Source organism: Chlorocebus sabaeus, chromosome 18 (genome assembly GCF_047675955.1).
Source record: "Chlorocebus sabaeus isolate Y175 chromosome 18, mChlSab1.0.hap1, whole genome shotgun sequence".
Classification (NCBI taxonomy): domain Eukaryota; kingdom Metazoa; phylum Chordata; class Mammalia; order Primates; family Cercopithecidae; genus Chlorocebus; species Chlorocebus sabaeus.
In genome coordinates this window covers 9,422,583-9,438,942 of record NC_132921.1, presented here as the reverse complement: position 1 = coordinate 9,438,942, position 16,360 = coordinate 9,422,583, and positions in this window count along the sequence as shown.

The following is a 16,360-nucleotide window of genomic DNA, read 5'->3' as shown; positions in this document are numbered from 1 at the left end:
GACTTGAGCAATTAGATATTCAAAGTGTTAGCATGAATGTAAAGAATTATTTAAGTTTATTATTCATAACTTTACTATGAGGAAAATTCAAACCTGCTACTTTTTGAGCTGCATCACATAACACTTACCCTGAAAGCATAATGTCACCATTTTACAATTACACCTTAAGCTGGGTATGGTTTATCTACTTGCTGTTGCAAAAATTTACCACCCATCCTGGGTTAAAAATGTTGCTTAAAATTTACCACCCATCCTGGGTGAAAAATGTTGCTACTTCATAAAAAACAACAATTAAGCAAGGTAAAACATTAGAAGTAAAAAGTTGAAATGGTCTTACTATGTGATAGAAGGACATGTATTGTTAAGAGATAGTTTTCAACAGAATTGTATCACGAAAGAAATCTAATAATTTGCACATTTGTTAATGTGAGAGGAAATATACTCCGCGTCATTTGACACTATGTAGACACTACCATTACCAGAGACTTAATAATTATTTAATTAATTACAACTATTTAAGGCAAAAGGCAAAATACTGTATACATTTTCTTCAGCTATCTTTTATATTTTAGTCTGTCTATATTTATGTATACGTATTGACATATATATACAAACATAGACACAAATGCACACACACACAAAATCATCATCTCTCTCTCCATTTTAACGTGAACACATACTAACAGAATAATGCTGACATTAGGCAGAAGGTTCTACCTTCTCATAAGAAGCACAAAGCCTGTCATTCTGACACATGGGCATAGCCAACTGTCATGAAAAGAGAGAGTCCAACCCCGCCAAAGTTCTGCTAAAATTGAAGCAGAAATAAAAAATCAAGCGTAGCCACATATTTTATCATGAAAATTAAACAAATCTAAAGCTTCTGCTTCGCGTGTACTGGAGATATAATGATTAATATTGCACTCTTCATGATACTTAGAGAAGTCAAAAGTTAATAGGTTCAAAATATATCCAAACACATAAGATACAGATTATGACGCATATTGTACCTAACTGGGTTTAGAGTTACTTGAAAAAAAAATTACGAAATCCAAATAACACCAAGAGATGAACAATGCAGCATCAATCACCAGCTACAGTTATTGATCTGAATAAAGAAGCTTGTATGTGTGATGTCTTTCAATATAGCCCTTCCTCTATGACTGCCTGCTCCAAGGAAAAATGAGAATTGGATACTTCTTGTACTGTTCCTAAAGTGTCACACTTCAGCACATGTTATGAACAGCTGTAGGATATGACACAAATGGGCCTCATTCACTGTTTCTCCATAAATGATTGTTCACGTACTCAAGCCCTTCTTGTCACAGGTCTTATAATCCTCTTGATTTCCATGGTTTCACACAAGTTTCCAGGAAATCTAGGCCATTATATTTCAAAGGAGTGAGAACCAATACAGCTTCTACCTTCCAATTAGAGAGAAAACAAAGATTTGATCAGTCCCACACTGTTGTTTCTTCTCCGCACTGTGGATAATAATCCATTCAAAGTGATGCGGACCCAGGTTTATTCACAGACGGCGCTGGCTGCTCAAGGGAATATGATCCTATTTCAGCAAAAGGGGCTCCAAATTTGCAGTTCTTCATGGTCAATACTTGCAGTTCTCCAACAAATGATATCTCTGCATAAGATCACCTTAATACAAATAGAATAAGTGGCCGGGTGCGGTGGGTCACACCTGTAATCCCAGCTCTTTGGGAGGCTGAGGCGGGTGGATCACCTGAGGTTGGAAGTTCAAGACCTGCCTGAGCAACATGGAGAAACCCCGTCTCTACTAAAAGTACAACATTATCCAGGCATGGTGGCACATGCCTGTAATCCCAGCTACTCGGGAGGCTGGGGCAGGAGAATCACTTGAACCCGGGAGGCAGGGGTTGCAGTGAGCCGAGATCATGCCATTGCACTCCAGCCTGGACAACAAGAGCAAAACTCAAAAAAAAAAAAAAAAGAACAACATAAATGACTTTAGGCACCATTTCCCTGCCTTCTTATTTCTTATGTGTTTATATTTTATAATACAAGGTCTCACTATATGGCCCAGGCTGAAGTCTGGTAAATATCTGCAGCCTCGAATGCCTGAGCTATTCTCCCAAGTAGCTGGGACTGCAGGCACCTGGCTATCATTTTCCTTCTTATTCAGGGGGTATGCACTTGGGGGGGATTGTAATTTTTTTCCTGTTAACTACTAAGAAGTGGTAGTTTTCCTAACTATGACTACCATTGTTTAATGATATTCTAATTTTTTTCAGACATAGTGATTATGACCACTCCACTTAGTGAAGTGTGTTTTATAGATTCAAAGTCACTTGTTGAACCTCATACAAGTGAGGTGGTCACAACTGGAGTCTGCTGGAGGAGTGGGGTTAGAGACAGCACACTTACGTCTATCTGTAGTGACTACAAGATGATTTTCTGTGACCATTCTTAACTAAATAAGAAATAGTAGCAGCAACAATGCAAATTAGTCTGTTTAAAATTAATTTTCCTGACTGACAATAATTAGTTAGCTGAAATGTTTAATGAAAAATTGAAAATTTGATTTCAAAGATTCTATTAACTTTTTTATTATTTATATAGCATGTATGATTGTGGTAAGATATATGTAGAATACAATTTCCAATTTTAACAATTGTGTAATTCAATGGCATTGATTATATTCACAATGTTGTAAACCATTATCACTATCCAATCATTGTTTCCAAAACTTTTCATTACCCCAATCAGAAACTTGGTACCCTTTCAGAATCTCTCTCCATTCCCTTTATTTGTAGCTCTCTAGTCTGCTTCCTGTCTCAATGAATTTGCCCATAAAAGGAATCAGATAATATTTGTCCTTTTGAGCCTGGTTTATTTCACTTAGTATAATGGTTTCAATGTTCATCTACGGTTTTTCAATGTTTAAGAACTTCATTGCTTTTTAGGGACAAATAAGAGTACATTGTAGGTATATTACTACATTTTGTTCATTCATTAATCTGCTGATGATCATGTAGGTTCTTTCCATCTTTCGATTGTTATGAATAATGTTAATGTGAACATTAGGATACATATATCTATTTGAGTCCCTGCTTACAATTTTTGGGTACATACAAAAAAAGGAATTGTTGCACCATATAACAATTCTATGTTTAACTCGTTGAGGAATTGCCAAACTGTTTTTTACATCAGCTTCACTATCTTGATATTGTAGTTACATAAACTTTTGAAATGCCTTTAAAGTATATAAAATGTATATAAAATCACTCCAAGTTTTAAATTTTTGAACATATATTTAAAATGTATAGCATAATGTTTTGTTATACCTATACCTAGTGCAATAATTACTACAGTGAAACAAGTAAACATAACCATCATCTCACATTGTTAACATTTTTTGTGTGTGGTAAAAGTACCTAAACTCTACTCTGTTGGCAAATTTCCGGGGTATGATATTAAGCATAGTCCCTATGCTGCACATTAGGTCTCTAGACTTCTCCATTATGTAACAGTACTATTTGTACCATTTAATGAATGAACATCTCCCCATTTCCTCCAACTTTCTACCCCTCGTGACTCCTGTTCAATTCTGTTTCTATGTATCTGAGTTTTTTGTTTACGATTTGTTTTTAATTATAGATATAAGTCAGATCACTTTTATTTCTCTGTGTTTGGCTTATTTCACTTAGCATAATGTCCTCTAGGTTCATCTATGTTGTCATAAGTGACAGATCTCCTCCATTTTTAAGGCAGAAAAATATTCCATTGTATAGACAAATGCCACATTTTCTTTATCCGTTTATTCACTGATGACCATTTAGATTGATTCCATATCTTGGCTATTTGGAATAACACATGGGAAATGCACATGGGATGCAGATAGCTCTGCATGCTGCTAACTTCATTTCCTTTGGGCACATATCCAGAAGAGGGATTTCTGGGTCTGTGGTAGTTAAATTTTTAATTTTCTGAGGAATCTCCATATTGATTTATGTAATGGCAGTAACAATTTTCATTCTCATTTTCCACTTCCTTACTAACACTTGTTACCTCTTGTCTTTCTGATAATAGCATCACAATAGGTGTGAAGTGATATCTCATTGTGGTTTTTATTTGCATTTTCCTAATGATCAGTGATATTGAGAATCTTTTTATATTAATATATCTGTTGAGCATTTTTATGTCTTCTTTGAAAAAATGTCTATTTAGGTCCTGTGCCCAGTTTTTCAAGTGTGCGTGTGTGTGTGTGTGTGTGTGGGGGGGGTATGTTTGGTATCAAGTTGGTTGAGTTTCTTATATACTGTAGTTATTAACCCATTAACACATTATCTGATATATGGTTTGCAAATATTCTCTTCCAATCCACAAATATAGCTACCTTTCATTTTGTTGACTGTTCCCTTTGCCACAACAAAATACATATGGGAATGCACTATCCCTATCAAGTTGAGTTACATATTAGTTTTAACGAAATGAGATAATTTGACAGAAATATAGGACTTGGTCATTTTCATGAGAGCATAAAGGATAAAAAAATAACCAATGAACTTGCCTGAGTATAATTATAGACATAGACAAAAGAGAGAAATGAAAGATAAACATGCAATATGTGTTTTAGAAAAAAAATTACTGTAATAAATACTTTGTGAATGTTCACTAAAATGAACTTATATTTGGAACATAAGTGTTTCATTGCATGCATGTATGTGTTTGGAAATTATGAACCATAAAAGCAACTGTCCAACATTTTGGAGCATTGGTTCAAAGTACACAATTGAGTAGAAAAAGGAATTCAATAGAGAAGGGATCATGAAAATTGGTTAAAAGACAGTAAAAAAGAGGCCAATGTCAAATAGAAAAGGTGTGCACAATATTTCTGGTAGAATAAACTGTATCCTAAAAGTAAACACCCATACATGCACACACACACACACATGCACACACACACGATTAACTCATGGTCAATATCAAGTTACATTCAGAAAAATGTTTTATACAAGAAGCTGCATGGTTAATACGTCTTCGCATGCCCCTAATTTTCAGAAGTAAAGAGAATATAAAAATTTAATTTGAGATTTTATGGCAAAACTCAAGGCTAGGATGTAGGTAGCCTTCAAGATGACTCTTGCATAGGAACAATAAAGATGTAGTGGATTGTTCCCTCAACAGTTCAAAAGTTCAAATTTACACACTCTCTGGGAAATCTCTATTTTAAGATCTTTGATATGTACACATATACATACATATATGCACACATATTGGGTGTGTGTGTGTGTGTGTATATATATATATATGTGTGTATATATATATATGCATGTACATACTGGAGATGTTAGAAAAATAGGTTCTTAGTCCTTTGCTTCCAGGGTAATGTTTCCAGTTTTAAATGACAAGAGATATATAGATACATTTCTCTTGTAACTACTTCAGTTATCTTGTGAGGGCTCTGTCTGAATCAGCTGTGCAGAAAACCATCTGCCCCCCAAATGCATTCAACCAGATGGAATTCTCCTACTACTTGACTGAACATGTTTTTCAGAAGGCAGAACTGATTAGATATAGCATGTATCCTGACATTAGAAAAGGCGTCGTACCCAGTGGACTATGTAAGCAATACGTATATGTGTGTGTATATATGTATACATATATACACACACACAAAGTCTTGATCTAAATAAATGTCAAAATGTGAAAACAAATCTTTTCCCCTAAAAGAAATGGGGGCTATAACAGGGATTTTTTTTTCTTTCTTTTCTGTTCAGGTCAATATTGAAAATGATGAAAATAAAATATGATTTTTCTCTGCTACAGGAGCTTTCCAGTTTTATGATTGGAACTGAGCCTCACACATTATGTACCTGGTTTAGAAATATCTCAGTATTGACTCTACATGTTGAATGTGTAATTTACAGAGCCTTGTCTTTTTGTTTGATTTCCATTTCGCATCAGAAATTATGTTATTGTGAAACCATAAATGGGAGGCAAGCGTCCTCAACCTTCTGCTCTTATATTTTTAATGCTCGCTTGCAATTGAGTTGATGCTAACTTATGACTACAGTTGTCACTGGATTCAAAAATCAATGTTTACAACCACAATTTATCTCATAAATTTGTTTTCATCTTATCAGCATAATATGACTCCATCAATATTCCAGAGAATTTATGCTCTTTTCTTTAACCATCATTTCTTTTCAGACTTTGTGATATATCTATCATCTATCTATCTATCTACATATATATTTAATAAGTGCCTTGTATTTTTTATTAGCAATACACAAATAGCCCCAAATTCTGGTAATGTTCAATACAACATTACCTTGTAAATAAACAGAGAAGTTCAACACACATAACTTTGGAAAGGTCTCCTAGCTCTTAAATATATGAATCGTTTTTCCAAAATAAGTTTTATTTTTCTCCCCACCCTGTTACTTCCTCTCGTCTAGTCTTATCAATTGTTCTTCTTCTTCTGTTCCTAATTTCTTATATATTTTTCCTACTTACAAGAACACAGACATATTTGTCAACCTAAGATAGTTATTTATATACTTTACATTATACTAATAATCTTCAGATAGCTTCACAGATTTCTATAGGATTAGTTTCAAAAACTACAATCTAGTTCTGTATTTCCTATTTCCCTGTAATTTCTATTTAGTAACAAGCTAGTCTCTTTACTATAAACTAAAGGACCCCAATTAGTCTTAACCCTTCTTCCTGTGTCATCCTACTCACATTGTTCTTTCATGTAACTTATCATTTTTCATCTGCAAAAAAAATTATTTAGATTTCTAAAGTATGAGTAACATGCTGCATTATATTGGGAGTTATTCAGATGTCTATAAAATTACAGGCTCCTTCGTATTAAAATTATTTTTTATAGCTCCAACTATGTCTGGGTTTGTCTTTCCAATAATTAGCACTAACATTTTGATAACTGAGTAGTTAACTACTTTATGTTTGCATTTCTTGTCTTTTGAACTGGATTATAATTCCCTACATGGTAAATAGGCACCAAAATCAAATAGGCTTTAAAAGGATAAATGTACAACCTACATTTTTTATAATATAAAGTTATTTCTTCCAATATGAGAATTGGGGTAGAAAATGTTGTTTATCCTTCAAGTACATTAACTGGCTCATGTGGGACATGCCTCCATGGGAATGTATGCAGACATGAAAAATAATACATTCATAATGTTCCCTCATGGATATTCTTGCAGTCTCAACAGATATTTCTGAGTTTCTTATTACATCTTGGCACATAAAAGATTCACAAGCAGTGTGGAAATGCGCTTGAAAATTTCCTAATATTAATGCTACCATTCAGTATGGACTTTGATGATGTTATATTAAGAACTGTATCATGTTAACTTAATACAATAATAACAAGGAACAATACTAATAGAACTTGATGAATGGAGACTAAACTTCCCATATTGCATTAATAGTACATTAAAGATACCATAAAACAATAATAATATGATGTGATGGATGAGGTCCATGTTATTATCCACACTTGTGTATATAAAAAGAAAGTGCCTTTGTGTATTTCACACTAACTTGAATATATTGCATGCTGTCACTGTATCAGTCAAAACAGATTTGCAATTGTTTGTTGATTTTTCTTTACATAACTAGTAATGCACTGTAAATGTTCAATGTACCTAATTTCTTTTTAGAATAGCATGGACATAACAAATGCCACTGAAGATGTCTTCCTGAGATAGATTTTAGGGAGCACCTTCAATTCTAGGATTGCTTTCTTCCACTGTTCAAATTTGCTTTCAATTCTGATAATCAACTTGAGGAGTAGAAAGGTTCCTCTGTAATCCTGACGTCTCAGAGACTGTGACAAGAATTTCTAAGAGAAAACCTTCTTAGACAGTTTTGCTGAGTCAAAATGTAAAAAAATAACAAACATCATATAATAATTAATCTGTGCAACTCCAAATCAACAATCCCTTCTGAATTATTATTCTGTTAAAGTTGACAATATCTTCTCAGGCACTTAATTTCAAAAGCTTCATATTAACCTTTCATTTAGCCCTTTTGAACTGCATGCATTCCTAGTCCATTGCTAGTTTCTGGATTGTAACCACACAATAACTCACAATTGCTTCTTTCCTTCCAGCCTCATTCCAAATCATGGTTCCTGTCCAGTTCCCTAATTACTTCCTTTTTATGACCTTGGCATTGTTTCTTACCTGCACTTCGTGTCCAATCAATTGCATGTTCTTTGACCATGCTACTCCTTGAATGTATAAAATTGTATCACAATGTTCATATCTTATCATATGATCTAATACATGGTGGCATTGTTTTGTCACCAAGGCATATGTAAACTTCAGCTCCCAAGACTTAATATTAACCAGATTATCTTTCAAGACTGTTTTTTTTTTGTAAGTGAGCAAAACACCTGAATAAGCATTTCTCAAAAGAAGACATACATGAAAAAATGATCAGAATCACTAATTATCAAGAAAATGCAAATCAAAACCACAATGAGATGTCACCTCCTTCATTCACAATACATATTATCAAAAAGACAAAACATAACAAATACTAGTGAGGATGTGGAGAAACAGGAAACCTTATTTCCTGTTGTAGGGTTGTAAATTAGTATGGCCATTGTGAGCAATAGTATGGAAATCCCTAAAAAAATTAAAAATAGTACTATCACACAATCCAGCAATCCCACTACAGGCTATATATTCAAAAGAAAAAGAAAAAAGAAAATCTGTGTGTAAAAGAATATTGCAGTCCCATGTTTATTGCAGTACTGTTCACAACACCCAAGGTATGAAATCAGCTTGTGTTCCTCAATGGTTAAATGGATAAAAAAAAAATATATGGTATATGTATGTAATAAAATACTATTCAGCCATGAAAAAGAATAAAATTCTGTCATATGTGACAACAGACATGAACCTAGAAAGTATGTTAATTGAAATAAGCCAGGCACAGAAAGACGAATAGTGCATGATCTCACTTATACGTGAGAGCTATAAAGTTGATCTCATGGAGGTTCTAGGATAAAAATAGTTACCAGAGTCAAGGAAGGATGGGCGTGGTAGGTGGAGAGTGACTGTTTATATAGGTTCAAAGTTACAATTAAATGGAGAAATCTGTTCTAGTAACCTATTGCATGTAGGTTGACTTGTTAACAGTGTGTTATATATTTTAAAACAGCCAGAAGGGACGAATTTGAATACTCTCACCACCAAGAAATGATAAATGTTTGAGGTAAGGGACCTACTAATTACCCTAATTTGATCATTACACAATGTAAACATATATCAGAGCATCACACTGTGCCCCACAGATAAGTACTATTATTTTGCCCATTAATAACAAAAGAAAGTATCTTAAAGTCTTTGTTTTTTAACCTCTTAGTGCATTAGATGTTTTCTAAAAACTGTTTTTATTTCTACCTGTGTTTTCATGGCATTTTCTATATTTTGAAATTTTCTCCAACAATTTTCACTTGTAGAAATTCCATGTTCAAGCCTCACTCAAATAAATAATTTCTATTCTCCCTCCTAGGTAGATTAACCTGTAGTTATATCTCTTTTGTCATTTAGATGGTTCTTTTTTGTATTCTGCCTGTATGTTTAGTTATCCTAGTGATGTCTACTGGCATGTCACTTAGTAAATTATAAGTTCTTTAAAAAATGTAAATTGTACATATCAATAAATGGTTTGGATAAGAAACAATTATTTGAAATATTTGAGCATTATTAAGTAATTCCTATGGTATAAATACATGTTTTATTCATATCATAATATATAGTACCATACATAAAAGTTGACTGCTTCATATATCTAAATCCTACCATCTTACAAAGGAAGATTCTAGAACCTCCTCCTGAAGAAACATTCCTAGACAACTGATTACATGAAACACCTTTAATGCATTGATTAGAAACACTTATTTTCTACAAATATTGGGCTAATAATTTGAACACGGTGTCTTTAGTCTTCTAAAGACTTCTTCATGCCCTGTACCCACATTTAATCTATGTGGTCTTTGTTTGTGTGAACCAGTGCATTTATGGAAAGAAGTCATTAAATATTTTTGGTTACTTTGGTTAATTCAATAAATAATACATATAGAAGGGCAAAGATGTTTTAAATATCCTAAGATAAATAGGCCACTTGGTTTATATTGACTCTGTAGTTCAACTCTCTAAGAATTTATGATGCTTACAATATACTTAAGTGTCTCAATCCACTAAAAATTCTGTAAAGAAACACATTACAGTTAACTGTGTAAAAGGAACTCAATCTCATAAATAGCAAAATACATGCAAACTAAAACTAGAGTAAGATATAATTTTTCAACACTCAGTATTGACAGCAGTCTGGGACAATTATGATTCTCATCTATTGTTGGTGAGTTTTTAAATTGGTATGACATATTTGAATTACATTTTGGTAGTATGTATCAAAATTTTAAATGAATGCCCTATGAGTCAGTAATACCACAACTGGGTATGTACTGACATATTAGATGTGCTGCGGATTCAAATATGGATGCTCACTGCAAAATTGCTTACATTTCTAGAAAATATGTGCATATTTAAAACGAAATATCATCTGGCTGTTAAAATATATACATATGTACAAATAGTACTTGAAAATATAATTTCTCTGATCACTTTAATGAATATAGGCACTTTAGTCTCTCATGTAATATGTATGTGGTTAGCTCTAGGACATTAAATACAGACGATAACAATTTTAAAAAATTCATTGGTAGATTTGACAATCTCCCATTTCCTCTCTTCCCTGATAGAATTATAATTCCTTGCGTCATTGGCTTTTTGATAAATTAAATGCAAACTAAAGTGACGTTTGCCATGTCTGAGCAGAAATAGATTAATCTAAGTCAACATTTGGTCCCACAATTTTTTCTCTCCCCTGCGTCTTGAGACAGTTTCGTTTAGTAAGGACTGTTTCTTCAACCAGAATTCTAGAATAACGAAGGCATGCAGCTTATCTTCAGTGAAGTCTGAAGTCTTAGACAACATAGAATGTGAATGATGGCATAAACCTGTGCCTTTTTTTTTTTTTTTTTAAGTCATTGATGTTTGTGAATTGGTTGATATTGCAGTATCATCTAACAAAAAAAGAGGGATGCAATATGAAATAAGCAAACCCAAGGCATATACATGGAGTATAATTTGGTCTAAAATGAGAAGTCCTTTCTCAAACCCTGTGAAACTGTTCAATTCACATTAAGTACTCTGGGCTTGATCCATTTATTTCTGGTAAAGAGATGAGCAGAACAATTAAACCATATCCTCCCTAAAAGTCAACCATTAGACATAAAATGGCTTAGAATGAGCCTCACAGCAATAGCTATAGGTATCCATAAACTCCACTCATTTTGCTTTAGCTGACTTCTCTGAAAAGATATTTTAAAATAAATTCTAATGATCTACTCACTGATAAATTAAGTAATGATGTAATTTTGCTTTTTCTTAACCTAAATGTTTCTTACAGAAGTAGTTTTATTGGAAATATTTCCATCACAAAGATTTACTCTTGCATAATTTCCCATTGAATTGTGCTGAGAATAAATTCACAGTCAATGCATTGTGAGATATCACCTTACAGATCTGCAGTTACTGTGAGAATTTTCCATTCACCGTACAGTTTCACAGCCCAGGAAGAATATTTATGTTTGACTTCCATCAACAATTACATCATTTTGCCTGTTCTTTAGCATTTCACCCTGGAAGTGATTTGTTAAATTATATTTCCATCAAATTGGAGACATAAAATAAATCTGCAAATATGTGCGTATCAACATAATGTATAATATGTATTTTATTTTTATGTGACAAATAATTATACTCATGGGGTACAATGTGGTGTTTGGATACATTTATATATTGTGGAATAACCAAATCAGCCTAATTATTTATTTATCACCTCAAAATTTATTACATACTTATCACCTCAAAATGTATCATTGCTCAGTGTTGAAAACATTTGAAATTTTCTTTTAGTTGTGTTGGAATATATGATACATTGTCATTAACTGAAGTCACTATGCTATGCAATTGATCACCAGAATGTATTCATCCTGTTTAACTAAAAATTTTACCCTTTGTTCAGTGCCATCCCTTTTCCCACCCACCCTCCCCACGAGTGTCTGGTAATCACCAATTTACTAACTACTGCTATGAGTTTAACTTTCTGATTCCACATATAAGTGATATCATGCAGTATTTGTCTCTGTGTTCCTGGATTATTGAACTTAGCACAACTTCCTCTAGGTTCTACTATTTTAATCAAAGTGTTATTTCTTTGCAGTCAAGATGCCCTCATGTCATATGGGAAATCACTAATTGTGTGATTTGATAGAACTGACTTATAATCTTGAGAAAGTATCAAGACCATCCGATCACCTCTTTGATTTCAGCAATTTCTATAACCCCAATTCTCTCAAAATTAAATTCCTTCTCAACGGGTCTTCTCTATTTTTGAATGCGATATTTAAAACAAAACTTTTTTTCTGAAAATTTTTCTCAGCAAATAGTTTGTTGCTAAAAAAAACTTTGTTCGAAATTTTTCTCGTGGCTTCAAAATTTTTGTGAATATTTGCAAGTTATTATTGAATATTATGAGTAAAAGAGAAAACAAAAGAGTGTATCATTCATCATACACCCTTACCATCTTTCTGTTTAATTGCATTCTTTTTTTTTCTGTCGCCCAGGCTGGAGTGCAGTAGGGTGATCTAAGCTCACTGCAAGCTCCACCTCCGGGGTTCACACTATTCTCCAGCCTCAGCCTCCTGAGTAACTGGGACTACAGGCACCCGCCATCACACCCGGCTAATTTTTTGTATTTTTAGTAGAGATGGGGTTTCACCGTGTTAACCAGGATGGTCTCGATCTCCTGACCTCGTGATACGCCCATCTCGGCCTCCCAAAGTGCTGGGATTACAGGCGTGAGCCACGGCGCCCAGCCTTAATTGCATTCTTATTTCCACTAACCTCGCTTTTCTCTGACTTTAACGAGAACATTTTGTTCACATTCAAGTTTCAAAGATTATCAGGAATGCATTCTAAACTAGCACCATGCACTGCCTGAAATAAAATTCTGGCCAAAGTATTTTTTTACCATAGGCAGACTTTTTTGTACAACTCATCTACTTCTGTTTTAGGTAAAATCAGAGGACATTTTATGCTTTGTTTGTTAATCCCAAACCCATTTCTTCCTTCAAAAGTGCTTGGGTGAAATTATTTTGTAAGATCTCCTTTAATAATGTTTCCTGGATCCTCTAAGCTGGTGATAAGTTAAGATGACCCAGTGAGATGCAACCAAGGCCCACAGAGGCTTAAGTTTCCAATGGAGCGTGGTTAAACAATAACTCCATTGTTAGCTAGTCCATATGAAAATCGTTAGATTTAACGACTCCAGTCAATTCACATAACGCTGCATATATCTGGATCTTCTTTTGAAACACTGGCAAGCTATTAAAGATTGGACGATTTAATCAGAGCTACAGTTTTGAACGGAATCTTAATTCGAATTTTCATGGATGAGAACAAAATGGAATGAGTTAGTAGTAATTGTACCCTTTTGTCTGACTTGCTTTGTTTAGTGTCTTCTAGGTTGCTTCAGCCTCTCGAAAATCATTGAATGTGTTCAAGATTCCCTACTGGTTGGAGTTTGTGCCACGTTATTTCCAATGTATCTGCAAAGGCCTAAAGAATATCACCTATTTTCTCTAAGTCTCAAAATACATTTCAAGATTCTCAATGCAGAACTACACTCCTAAGTTCCCCAAAGCTTCAACACAAGTATTTTTTCACTCTTTTGAGTCACTTACCACTCTGAATTACGGGGATAGGAAGTGTAATGAAAAGCATAGCTTTCTCCTGTCCCTGGACTCATCCATATTATCCTCCTATGTAATTCTCATCACACTCTGGTCTATTATAGTCTATCCTTCCACCTCAAGCATCTTCAAATGGTTTAAGAAGAAAAGTCTCCATCTCCCTAAAACTAACTCTGGCAAGTATACTGTATTAGTCCATTCTCACATGGCTATAAAGAACTGCCCAAGGCTGGGTAATTCCTAAAGGAAAGAGGTTAAGTTGACTCACAATTCAGCATGGCTGGGTAGGCCTCAGGAAACTTGCAATCATAACAGAGGTGAGGGGGAAATAAGACACCTTCTTCCAAAGGCGGCAGGAGGGAAAATGAATGCAGGAGGAGTTAACAAACACTACAAAACCATAAGATCTCGTGAGAATTCACTATCGCGAGAACAGCGTGGAGGAAACCACCCCCATGATTCAATTACTTCCACTTGGTCTCTCCCTTGACACGTGGGAATTATGGGGATTATGAGGATTACAATTCAAGATGAGATTTGGGTGGGGACACAGTCAAATTGTATCATATGCTTTTCTCTATTTTAATAGAATACACAATAAATTGTTACAACATTGGTGTAGCCTTAAATCATTTTGTTCTGCCTTTTTTTATGTTGTATTTCTTCTTCATATCAAATTACCTATTAGCTATTTTATCCAAATTGTCTTACTTTGTATTTTTCATTCTTTTTCTTTTTTTATATAAGAGCTTTATTGACATAAAATTTACCCACCATACATTTCATTCACTTAAAATACGCAATTCAGTAGTTTTTAGTAAATTCACAGTTTTGTGCAACCATTACTTACTATTAGTTTGGGAAATTTTCATCTCCCCCCAAAACAAAGTCATGTCTATCAAGCAGTCACTCCCCATTTACCCTTTCTCCCTAGCCCTGGTAAGCCATGAATCTACCTTCTGTTTTTATGGATTTGTTTATTCGAGACATTTCATATACATGGAGTCATACAATATGTGACCTTTTGTGTCCATCTTGGCTGACTTAGCATAATGTTTTCAAGGTTCATTTATGTTGTAGCTTATACCAGTATTTCATTTTTACAGTTGAATTATATTCTACTCTATTGTTTGGTCACATGGTCATTTTACATTTCACTTTTTGAGAAACTACTGAGCTGTTGTCCACAGCAGTTGCACCATTCTACATTCTTACCTATTGTGTATGAGTGCTCAACTCCTCCACATCCTTGAAAACATTTGTTATTGTCTGTAATCTGTCTTTTTTATTATTGTCAACCTCATAGATGTAAAGTGGTATTTCATTGTAGTTTTGATTTGTCAGTGGCTAATGATTTGATGAGCTTTTCACGTGTTTATTGGTCATTTGTATTTTTCATTGGAAGAACTGTCAATTCAGATCATTTGTCCATTTTTTAATTGGACAATTTGTCTTTTCATTTCAGGTTGTAAGGGTGCTTTATATATACTAGATATAAGTCCTTTATTATATATATAACTTGCAAGTACTTTAATTTTTGTTGTTGTTGTTTTTGAGATGGAGTCTTGCTCTGTCGCCCAGGCTGGAGTGCAGTGGTGCGATCTCGGCTCACTGCAAGCTCCACCTCCCAGGTTCATGCCATTCTCCTGCCTCAGCCTCCCAAGTAGCTGGAACCACAGGCGCCCGCCACCACCTAACTTTTTTGTATTTTTAGTAGAGACGGGGTTTTTAGCCAGGATGGTCTCGATCTCCTAACCTCATGATATGCCCACCCCAGCCTCCAAAATTCCTGGGATTACAGGCATGAGTCACTGCACCCAGCCAAAAATTTTTTAATTGACTTATAATAATTGTACATATTTAGGGTGTATGCAGTTGTATTTGAATACATATTATGTGTAATAACCAAATCAAAGTAATTGTCATATCCATCATCTGAAACATTTATCCTTTTTTGTGTTGGGAACATTCAAAATCGTCTCTTAAAGATATTTGAAAATACAGAGTAAATTATCATTAGCTGTAGTCCCCCGACAGTGCTATAGAATACAAGAAATTATTATTCATATCTAGCTGTAATTTTGTATCATGTAACTGGCATCTATTTATCCATATCTCCTCCTGTCTCTACCAGCCTCTTTACACTGTTGGTGGGAATATAAATCAGTATATCCATTATGGAGAATAGAATGGAAGTTCCTTAAAATAACTAAAACTAGAACTACTCTATAATCCATAAATCCTATTTTATTTTTTCTACTACATGTAATACTTTATTTCAACACCTTTAAGTCACCTGAGTCATATTATCACACTTCAGAAACACTGTGCCAATCTCAGATCTACCTCTATGCATTCGGGTATTAAGCATGCATGATGACTGATGTGGTGATGGTTCAGTGATTGATGCACTGGCCCTAGGCCTGAGGTGCTAGCTACAGGTCAGGCAATCGGCTATCACAGGGATGTCTGTATCACAGCTTTTCTGCTACCACCAAAAGTTGTGAAGTGGTG